Genomic DNA, 11,612 nt, shown 5'->3' with positions numbered 1-11,612 from the left:
CGTGCTGCTGAGGACGCAGCTGCACTGGGCAGGGCACGTCTCCAGGATGGAGGATCACCGCCTCCTGAGGGTTGTGCTCTGTGATGAACTCGCCACCGGCTGCCGCAACAGAGGAGCCCCAAAGAGGAGATACAAGGACTCTCTGAAACAATACCTCAGTTTTGGCCATCTTGACTGCCATCAGTGGTCCACTCTGGCCTTCAATCGGGAGATGTGGAGACACACCATCCATAACGCTGCTGCCTCCTTTGAGAACGCACCTAGAATTAGTCTTGAGGATAAAAGACAACGCAGAAAGAACCGTGCCTCGCCAATACCGCCTAAGGAGACTTTCCAATGTGCCTTTTGCCACCGAACTTGCCTATCCCACATCAGTCTTTTTAGCCATCAGCGCACTTGTAGCAAGCGTGGGTAGAGCCCTTCCCATATCTTCATTCGCGAAGCCTAGCCATGATGATCACTCTGCTGATACTCAATTTATCTTTTTTTTCTACTTTTTCATTTGCTTCTCCTTCTCCTAAGCTATTTCTCTTGTTTTTGTCTCCACCAAGTATCATTGTTAACAAAGGATTTACCCCAAGCATCCTTGCTTTTCGTTGCTAATCTCTCCTAGCCATGGGGAGCTTGAGTCAGTGCAGGAGTTGTGTCCTCTTGGCTTCTTAAGATAACAGCAGAGCAGCTGCCTCACATGGTAATGGGGAGCCTGTATCACTAATTACAGTAAGCGTAATGTTAGGTCACTTCTGAAGCGAAGGGAGCATCATCCAATACATCCTCGTCCCAGTCTAATTCAGGCACCTTTCCCATTTCCATTATTTAAGTCCCTGTAATTGAGAGACGGATAATTGGGGACAGTAGGGAAGCTCAGGGGAAAGAGAAACATGAAAAGCAAGCAGCATAGTGTACTAATTTCTTCTTTCCAAATGTATGAGGCCCCAAACATCACTAAAAGACATATTAGACCAGGGCTAGCAGGAGCTGGAGAGTGAATTGCTCTCTAAAGGTCTCCAGGAGCTTTCTGTTCTCCCCCAAAAAACTTCAGCACAGTGCCACAGCTCCTTGGTACGTGACTGCCTTCACACTGAACACAACTGCTTGGTGGTCTCAGGCTGGAGATCACCAGGTCCATGCGAGCAAAGTACTTGCTGGTGCCGTGTTAGTGTCTCCCCACATGATCACAGGAATTTACTCAATCTGCTTTCTCCGCTTAGAGGTTGTCTGTCAGGAGGGCTAGTGCCAGCTGGAAAGAAGACTCCTGAGAAGGGAACTTTTGTCCCTGTGTTCAGCCACACTAAGGCCAAAGCTGTGGGGAAAAGAAAAAAAAAAAAGACAAAAAAAAAAGGAAAAGAAAAGAAAACAGGAAAAAAAGAAAAAAAAGGAAAAAATTAAAAATCTGAGACTACAATTGTAGTCAGGGTTATTTATGCCTGGTTTTAGTGAAAGAACCCTAAGGATGGAAGATTTATTTATTTAATGTCCCTCAGACATGACCCGGGGAGCGATGATCCTGGTGGTGGGCTACGAGGGTGAGCCAGGCATCGCCACCCTGTTGCTGGGCTCCTGATTTCAGCCTGGTGGACTCTGGGAAGGCGGTGGCAGGTCTGCCTCAGCACAGTAGGATTTAGCTCTCCATGGATGCTCGCAGGAATGTTGCAACAGAGAGAGGGAAGGATCTGGGGGGAGCTGCAGGGGCATTCGGCCAAGAGAATAACGCTGGGCTACGAGGGTGAGCCAGGCATCGCCACCCTGTTGCTGGGCTCCTGATTTCAGCCTGGTGGACTCTGGGAAGGCGGTGGCAGGTCTGCCTCAGCACAGTAGGATTTAGCTCTCCATGGATGCTCGCAGGAATGTTGCAACAGAGAGAGGGAAGGATCTGGGGGGAGCTGCAGGGGCATTCGGCCAAGAGAATAACGCTTCTTTGCCGATTGCTGCTGTTTCTCCCCACCTGACACTGATGGTGGCCTCCAGCACTGACCTTCTCAAAGAAACTTCAGCCCACGCTGTGGAGGAGGACGCACTGTCCTGGATTTCCCACATCACACCCCCATTTTCTGCTTTTTCAGCAGTCGGGCTTGGCTGCAGCGAGGAAGGGGACGGAAAGGCAGCATCTCCATGTTAACAGGTTCTTTAACGAGAAAGGTTAGAATCCATCCCCGCGGCTACCTGAGGTGCTCTGAGCCATCCCTGAATGAGGCACCAAGGTGGGTGGGTATGTGGGGGAGAAAGGGTGAGTGGGAGCAGGGAGAGGGGCGGACAAAAGGGATGAGCAGCGTGTGTGCCAGAGATCGGATCTGCCGCACGATTCTGCCTTTCCCCCACCTGCCTGCAAACGGGGAAGGAAGACAATCTGCAGGGGTGAGCATTGCAGAGGGGTGAAAATATGCCAGGGAAGCACCCCCAGGGCTTTGCTAAAAGAGGGATGCAGTGGCAATGGCTCCCCAAATGTGAAACTTGCTGGAGTGGGGGGGGCTTATAACCATTTTTCCTCCTCACCAAGCTCTGCATTGGGGAGGGGGAGAGAACCCCTGCAATGCTGTTCCGCTCAGAGCAAAAAAGGTTCTCTGAAGTGATGCTTAGGAAGTTTTTGGAGAAGGGAAAAACCTGAAGATTTAGTTTTATGGCCCCCACGATGAAAAAATTCTGACCTTTCCTTCCCATCCACTGCTTGCTCTCCAAAATCCTCCAAATCCCTCCCCAAGTTTTGCATGTGATGGATGTGAAAAGCACCATTTGTCCGTTCTGTCAAGTCTTGTGAGGGCAACACAATCTTGTTTCTGCCAGCAGTAGTGCAGGAAGCTGACTGACCTCTACAAAAACTCTAGTTTGGGGTGGTAGGGGTGTCTTAAAATCACATTTATCGCTTCTGTTACTAACAAGGAGTTTGTCAATGTCCAGAATAGTCACGAGTTAAGGTGCCTTTCCCTGAAGTTGTGGAAACCTACATTCAAAACACCTCTCTTTTTCACTAGGACGTGGATTGTGATTTCTTCACAGCTGAAGAGCTCTGACCTCAACATCAGTAACTAGCCACTTTCTGCAAGAACTTTACCATTTTGGATAACTGATAAAACATCCATCAGGCTAAACCAAGGTATCCCCCAAGCCATGCAGCCCATATCTCACAGGAACACTGACACCATCCCCCTGCTTGTGCATATTCAGTCACAAAGTATTAGGGATCCCACAAAAAGCAACCAAGTCTTGTCCTGACGCAGAAATGTCTCCTCAGGTGTTCACCGAAGACATAAGGGTCCAGGCCAAGAAGGAATCTGAATTCACATCGTCCAGGTTGGTCACCCCTGTTCAGCCACCCTGAGGGTGCCTTGTTTCTTTGTTCAGCCCCATAAACAGAGGGTTTCCCCATCATGCACTGTTAGGTTTGGATGAGCTTGTATTGTAGCCTGGAAGAGTGTGGAGGAGACTGTAGAGGCTCAAAAGGCCCAAGAGCTGCCAGGTAGGGTCCTGCTCGATCTCTGAAAAGATACCTTCCTCCCCTTAATTGAGGACTGAACAACCAACATAGAACTTTTTCATTCTTCTATCCTCATCAGCTCACTCCAAATATTTGCAGATTGCCTGTGGCATTTAGAACAGCTAAAAATGTCTCAATTAAATATCTCCACAGCTTTTCTCCGTTCTTTTTTTCTTTCTGTCTCTTTCCTTCCAGGCAGCTGGAACATGTTCTTTAGACACTCCTTAAAAATAAAAGGCAGAAACCCTACTCCAAACACCCAACAGCTAGGACTCATGTGGCTTCAGCTAAGTTTTATTTAGAAACATGGATGAAATAGATGATGTGAAAAATATGAAAAGACCCATTGCCTCAGTCTTTGAAACAGGAGAGTAGTTTCGCTCATCTAGTTCACAAAAATCATAGAATTGTAGATTAGATTGGGTTGGAATGGACCTTTAAAGGTTGTCTAGTTCCAACCCCTCTGTCATGGACAGGGATACCTCTCATTAGACCAGGTTGCTCAAAGCCCTGTCCTGCCTGGGAGCATCCACAGCCTCTCTAAGCAACCTATTCCAGTGCCTCATCCTCTTAACAGCGAAGAATTTCTTTTAAACAGCTCATCTAAATCTACTCTCTTTCAGTTTGAAACCATTACTTCCTATCCAATCACTACACTCCCTGATCAGGAGTCCCATCTTTCATCATCATCATCTCCATCTTTCCCGTAGGCCCCCTTTAGGTACTGGAAACTACTATAAGGTCTACCCAGAGCCTTGTCTTCTCCATGCTAGACAAACCCAATTCTTTCAGCCTATCCTCATAAGGGGGACCCAGTCCGCTGTCAGTTTTTGTGTCCCTCCTCTGAACCCACTCCAACAAGTTCATGTCAGGGGGCTGGTTAGCTCAGTCAGCTGAGCGTGGCGCTAACAACTCTAAGGTCGTGGGTTCGATTCCCGCTCGGTCCCCGTGTGTTGCCTGATCTAGTCGAGACGTGGCATCCCTGGCAGCTGGGAGGCTGGATTAAAATGATCTCTAAGGTCCCTTCCAGCTTAGGCCATTCTGTGATTCTATGATTCTATGTCCGTCTTAAGCTGGAGGCCCCAGAGCTGGACACAAAACTGCAGGTGGGGTCTCACTGGAGCAGAGCAGAGGGGAAGAATCACCTCCCTCCACCTGCTGGCCACGCTGCTTTTGATGCAGCCCAGGATACAATTGGCTTTGTGGGCTGCGAGCACCGTGTCATATTCAGTTTTTCATCCCCCAACACCTCCGAGTCCGTCTCCACAAGGCTGCTTCCCATACACTGTTGTCCAGCTGATATTTGTGCTTGAGTTTACCCTGACCCAGGTGCAGGACCTTGCACTTGACCCTGTAGAGCTTCATGAGGTTTGCACGGGGCCATCTCTCCAGCCTGTCCGGGTCGCTTTGGATGGCATCCCTTTCCTCCAGAGTGTTGACCACACAGCTGGGTGTCATCTTGTAGAGATTTCACGCAATCCCACTGTCCATGTCCTGAGCAAAGATGTTAAACTGTCATCTCTGTGGATCACAGATCTACTGGACCTGTGGGAGAAAGGACTAAAGGGTTAGGCACTGAGTTTTGGGGCATGCTTGGCAGAATGAGAGAGGAAGGTGATAGTGCTGTTGTGCTTGTGGATGTTCTCCCTGCCTGTCCACATGTTCATCATAACAATATCTGGCCCTTTTTATTGATCCCTCAGCTTTGCAAATTCCCTGCCAATCTGTTCTGGGAGAGAAAATTCCTTCCCAGCATGAAATTTGGCAGCTGCCTCATCCCTATGCCTGACAGCATGAATCACCAGAGTTAAGTAACAAACCCATTTATACATCAAGATACCATCATTGTCCAAGCAATCATTCTTATACTTTTCAATGTGAATCTGATTACTGTGGATTCTGCCTATACTCATTTCATTCCCCCTCCTTTGTTCCTTAATTTTCCTCCCAATAACTTCTGGCTGTTTGGCAAAAAAGAGGAGAACTTCAGAAGGGGGCTGGGATGCGAGGCAGAGTCAGAAAATATTTCCCAGCCCCCAAGAAGGGCTGTTTACTACTAATTTTATGAGCTTCTGGGAAACCTCTCAAGGAATCTCACCAAACCCTGTTTGGCAAGAATAAGTGGATTGCTAATGAGGTAATATGCCACCTGGTTTGTGTATTACCGTCTTTCAAACATATCTACATACCCCCACACATTTTAATGCACCTGTTATTTTTATGAAGGTTTTCTTTGTGCTGTTTTTGTGCTTTCTTACTACTTATTTTATTGCTCAGGTCTATTGACAGTTATTAAAAAAGTGATTCCTGAGCGCATTTGGTTTATCCTCCTGAAAACGAAGTTTAGGTGTGTTGAAATGGCAGTAGGCGATCCAGCTTGAAAGGAAGATCTGGTGAGTTTGTCGTAACTTCGTGAAGGCAGAGCGGGATTTGCAACTGTTATTAAGCCTGTGGAAAGCAGCAGAACTTGTACACTGAGCATAACTGCAGGAGTGCAATATTCAGTAATTGGCACAAAACAAATTTAGGCCAAGTCTCGTGTCTCTCAATGCTTAGCTCCAAGACAAAGCTCTCAGACTACGTTGTCTGCTCAGTCTAGGTCCATGGCCATTGTCCTCTCTTTTCTATGCAGCAGCTGTGGTACCCCAATAAAGCTCAGAAATTTCTGCCTCAAACACCTTCCTTTGTCTGCTTGGAAACAAGAATTTGATGAACGTGGACAGACCTCTGCTTTTCCAAATTGCCCCATCACTCTGAGTGAAATACACTCAAGGTCTCTCAAGACTCTGTTTTTGTGTAATAGTCACTAGAGCAAATACTAAACCATTTTTATTTTTTATTTTTTCAGAAAAGAGTGATTCAGACTTTGGGAGAATTTAAATGCCAGGTCTGGTGTTTGTTCTCTCTGTGTCTCCCTACAAGTGATTATGTGGCTATTTCACTACAGGGAAGAATGTAAATATTCACCTGGATTCAAATAATTTCTCTTAGGCAGCAACAGGACAGCAGACTGCATCCCTTCATCTGAGGTACATGCTCTGAGCATGGGGATACTGAGCATAAGGACAGCAGTGCTTTTATTCATAGCCTGGATTCCTAAGAGCCAAATTTTAAAAAAACTCTGGTGACCCCGCACTGCAAAGGGTGAGCTAACAATCTCAACATTTTTAGACATCAGACTTAAGGAGGGAGCAGGAAAGGGCTGTGTGACAGGCATAGTTCAGCAGCTGGGCTTCATTAACTCTGTTTTTCAAAGATGCGTTTATCTCTCCAGAATAACAATTGAGTTATCTCAGGCCCCATATTCCATCCTCTTTTAATATGTCTCCTCACAGTTATTACAGTAGGTAGCAAGCATCCCCAGTCCCTTTTGTGCTGTTATCTCATTTTTTCCCTAATATATTAAACTGCCATCAAAGATGAGGTTTGCAAACATAGTTTGTTGCCTACTGGAGCCTTACATTTCAATGCTATTGCTGCTGCTGTTGCATATTTTGTAGAATTTTTTTCACACAGTCCATTTTTGCTAATGGGCTCACTTGGGGGTCTGTTGAACTGCAGGGAAAATGGAGACAAGCAACCTTCCTGCTGGGAGACCTTTGCAGACCTCAAGGAACCTTTTTCAGAAACAGGAGTTCCATATTCTTAATGAGATCATTTTCAGAAAAGTCTGGAAAAAGAGAAAGAAGGGAAAATAGCGACAGCAAAATAGAGATAATCACTGAAAATGCTTTTCAAGTAAACCAGAAGCCCACTCAGTGTAATGAGACGGAAAAATTTCAAGAAACCTAAAGGAGGAACATGTGCTTTATTTGTCACATAAGAGCCAAGTCAGTATGTGAAAAGCAATAACACCTCAACCCTGAACTTATCTGTCACTCCCCTGGTGCAGATAGCCGAATTAAGAGCAGAGATATAGGACAAAATCCCATTAGTGACATAGTTTGGTGCCAGGAAGTCTGTAATGAAAACAAAGATTTATGACAAATCTGATGTGCTGAGTTGGGTAGAAAAGGTCAGCTCTCTGCACCTACATCTGGTTGATGCGTTCACCCCCATTAAAATGGAAGAGTGCACCCAGCAAGGGGTGATGAACCCATGCTGGGCCACAAAGGTCATGCCTCTCAACATGGCCAGGCACATCAGATGTTGGGAAAAGTAGTTCATGGGAGTAATGTGACAACTTTTTACAACTGCACCTGGCTAATGACAGATTGCTATTTTAAAAAGTACGGGCAGATCAGCCTTGAGTGACAGGAAAACGGGAAGAATGGCAGGAGGGAAAGTGGGCACAGAAGGATATCCTGTCATCTATTTGACATGGTCAAAGCCTCAAAAAACTATGTGGGAGTGGTAGATCAAACAGACAATGGTAGGAAATTACACCTCCAGCCATCACGGCAACATGGTTAAACAGGCTGACACTTTCCTAAAGTCTCAAAAAGCCAGAGCATGAGGATAGGGAGGTGCCAGAGAAGATATGCAGAGGGACATCTAGCTCAAAATCCAGCCTGTGACACATTCCATGAGTTAATGCTTACAGAAGAGTACAATAACAGAAGAAAAGGAATGTAGTGTTGTATGACCAGATACTCTCCTAACCTCCAGAGATTTGTGGCTCAGGCACTGCATGAACCCAAATAGATAATTTCATATCTGCACACACTCTTTGTGAAGTTTTTTTTCCATCCATTAATCTGCCCAGTCATCTTTTGAATGTCTGTACATTTCAGGGATCTCTAATATCCTACTGCAGGAAGTTAAAGAGACAAACAGACGTCGTGTGAAGAAATTTCTCCTTTTCCTTTGTTCCGAGCTTGTCACTTGCTCATTTCAGCTGATAACCTTTCATCTGAAGGCATCATAAGCAATCAATCCCTAATGACTTCTCTCTAGATCCTATAATATCTATCCCTCTGCCCGTTTTTTTTTTTTTACCAGACTGAATAAACACAGTTTCAACAGCTACTGCTTGTGCAGAAGTGACTTTATTATCCCTTTCCACTGGTTATGGTTTTTTTTCCCCCATCCTTCCTGGGATGGGAGCACTAAAACAGATCAGGAAATATTCAAGATGTGACTGAAACAAGAGTTTTTGCAGGGGGAATGAGGACAGGTGAGAGAGGACAACAGGTAACTTTGAGCATGGGGAGCCCACACTCTACAGACACCCTAGTACAAAGGATGCACAAGTGACATGAAGAAACCACCAGAAGAAAATCAAGGGTGAAGTACAAGGCTATTTATTAGAAAGTTTCTGATAAAAAAAGGGCAAGTGGGGACAGAGGTGGAAACAGGGACAATCTCACTGAGAGAAGTGTCACAAGGAAGGGGTATTTTTCCAGCAGGAGATCATGGTGGCTATCTGTCTTTCTTCTATGACAGTGGATAGGATGTCAGAGCAGTTTTCCCAACTCTCTGCAGTTGCACAGTGCAACACTGAGCTGGATATGTGTGTGGTGGGTGTCCACAGCTCGGGCTCAAAAAAGCTAAAAGCAGCAATTTTGACCTGCCCACAAAGCAGCTAGAACAGTCATCCCAACTTCACCTCCTCCTTCCACTTCATTCACTTATGAGTCCTTAGCAGAGCTGCCAACAGAGCTCCAGCCCTAGGTCTGAAATACGCCAGAAGGAGAGGTTTAATTTCTTTATATTCGATGAAGGCAAGTCTAAGCTTCCAATTTCTTCCATCTGACATGTTAAACTGCCAACACGAGGCTTCCTTCTGATGACTTTACTCATGGACTTTCAGTAGTGTGTTTTACCGTCTGAATATGCCAACTTCCCAGCAAGTCAGGTTCTCAGAGTTCTAATTTAACTGCAATGTAGCACTTCCTTCAAGTTCTGGTCCTTTATTAGATCCTTCACTTTATCATTTCCACCAGCACTGCTAGCTTTTGCAAGTGGTAGTGTAGCTTATCTTTCAGTACGAATTTTGTACTTAGCTGAAGCTCGAGTATTTCCAGCAAGGCAGAGTGGGTTGTCAAATGCCACAGTTCCCATGTTGGGATCATTTCTTCCTGTCTGAGGAAAGCTGGTGAGAAACAGATCTGCTTTGGTTTCTGCAGTCACTTTCCTTGACAAGAAGAAGGCTGGTGAAACAAAAATAGGACAGCTGGAAGGCCAGAGCGAAGCCATGGGTGAGCCAGGCTTCCACACAAGCTGACCTGGCAGATCTTCTTTTCTGAGAGAGAAACCTGCAGATGGCTCCTTGTCACACACTCGCTTAGAACCAACAGGGCATGGATGATGTAGGCTTGATGGAGTGACAGCTTAATGCAGCCTCGGAGAAAACCTGCTCGGAGGAGCGTTACCAGTGAAAATGTGGCTCTAAGAATTATTCCCATCTTGTGCATTTATTCGCCACAGCCACTCTCATTTGTAGACCTTTGATAATTGTTGACCTTGCTGGTCTCTGATAATTGATGTATGGAGCCAGGCTCTTTTCAGTTACGTCCAATGATAGGACAAGGGGCAATGGGCACAAGCTGGAGCACAGGAGGTTCTACAGAAACATTAGGAGAAACTTTTTCACTGGGAAGGTGACAGAGCCCTGGCACAGGCTGCCCAGGGAGATTGTGGAGTCACCTTCTCCGGAGACATTTAAAACCGACCTGGACATGTTCCTGTGTGACCTACTGTAGGTGATCCTGCTCTGGCAGGGGGGTTGGACTAGATGATGTTTTGAGGTCCCTTCCAATCCCTAACATTCTGTGATTCTGTGATCAGGTGTTTAAGCATAGGCTGGTGATATAAATGTAAACATTGGTGATAGATCCAGAGGCAGATGCCACATGAGCAGGTGGAGATGTTTCTTCCAGCTTCTTGAACATACCTCAAGAGGAATGGACTGCAGCTGCATTTGTGTGATCTCCTATGAAGCATCTCCCTATGCTGTTTTCAGACAGAGAATTGGACTAGATGGACCAGTAATGTGACCTAGGAGGGCACATTTTCTGTTCCTAGATCCTTGGCACTTTTTAAGAGACCCAAGAACATTCAAGTAATCTTCAAAGGGCTGAAAGATGTGAGATAGGTCATGAAGAAAGCGTATGGTCCTCTAGAGTAGCAGCTATGGGGCAGCTGGGATACCCTGAGGTATCACAAATAGTACTGAATGCAAATATTCAGGCAGTCTGAATGGAGTCCTGCTGGTGGGAGTGCATTTGAGATGAAAGGTAGGTTCAGTTGCCTGTGGGACTACAGGCAGACCAACCTCCACTCAAATCCAAAAAGTTTTAGGACAGTATTACCAGTCTCTAACTGTTTTGTTTATAGGCTTCTGCATAGCGAGCTAAGAAGTGAGCCTAGGATAGCACTGAACTCAGGGGAAACAACTGCAATGTCAAGAAGAAAATCACAGAGTAGTGTCTCTGCTGTATTCTTCCAGCTCCTAACAATCTGTGGCTTGAAGACATCTCAAACTGGGGAAGAAGAAAGGTTTTAGGGCAACTGGTGTGTAACGCTTTCTGATGAAGCTCACTTTTTGTATTTCTCTCACTGTTTCTGAAACCTTTTATAGCTCAACCATGCAGAATATTCCAAAAAAAGTCTGGAGATAAGAAGGCTCAGGTTTATCTCATTAATGTATATAAGAAGTGCTCATGTTGGTCTCATTAATGTATATAAGTATGTGAAGGGAGGGTGTGAAGAGGTGGAATCAGATTCTTCTTGTGATGTCCAGTGACAGCACAAGAGTGAAGTGTCTACCAAACCAATGTGAAAAAATCTGAAAGGTAATCATACTCCAACAGGTTTTGTGAAAATTAGCACCACTGCAAGGCTGAAGTAGCTCAGCTGGGAGAGCGTTAGACTGAAGATCTAAAGGTCCCTGGTTCAAACCCGGGCTTCAGCAGTGTTTTTCTGTAGTTTTCTGTGCCAAGTATGAGGTTCTTCAGTACAAAAGAGACAAGGAGCTACTGAAGAGAGGCCAGGAAAATGATGAAAAGTCTGGGAGCATCTCTCCAATGGGGCCAGGCTGAGAGAGTTGTTCAGCCTGGAGAAGAAAAGTAACAGGAGGTATCCCAACACTGTATATAAATTCACTTGCCCTCCCTGAAGCAAAGAGCAAAGATGATGGAGCCATGCTCATTTCATCAGTCTCCAGTGACAGAAGAGGCACTGGGCTCAAAATTCAACA

At 45.7% G+C, this 11,612-nt stretch overlaps 1 non-coding gene across 1 annotated transcript; it reads left to right on the top strand.

Annotated features, from left to right (window-relative positions):
• The first annotated feature begins 11,254 nt into the window (after nt 1-11,254).
• Nucleotides 11,255-11,327, top strand: TRNAF-GAA. The gene has a single exon. It is a non-coding gene; the product is annotated as a tRNA-Phe (tRNA).
• Nucleotides 11,328-11,612: the final 285 nt, after the last annotated feature.

This window comes from Apaloderma vittatum, unplaced genomic scaffold, assembly GCF_000703405.1.
Source record: "Apaloderma vittatum isolate BGI_N311 unplaced genomic scaffold, ASM70340v1 scaffold6698, whole genome shotgun sequence".
NCBI classification, from domain to species: Eukaryota; Metazoa; Chordata; class Aves; order Trogoniformes; family Trogonidae; genus Apaloderma; species Apaloderma vittatum.
The sequence above is the reverse complement of the archived record's forward strand: the minus strand, read 5'-3'. Positions and strand labels throughout refer to the sequence as shown.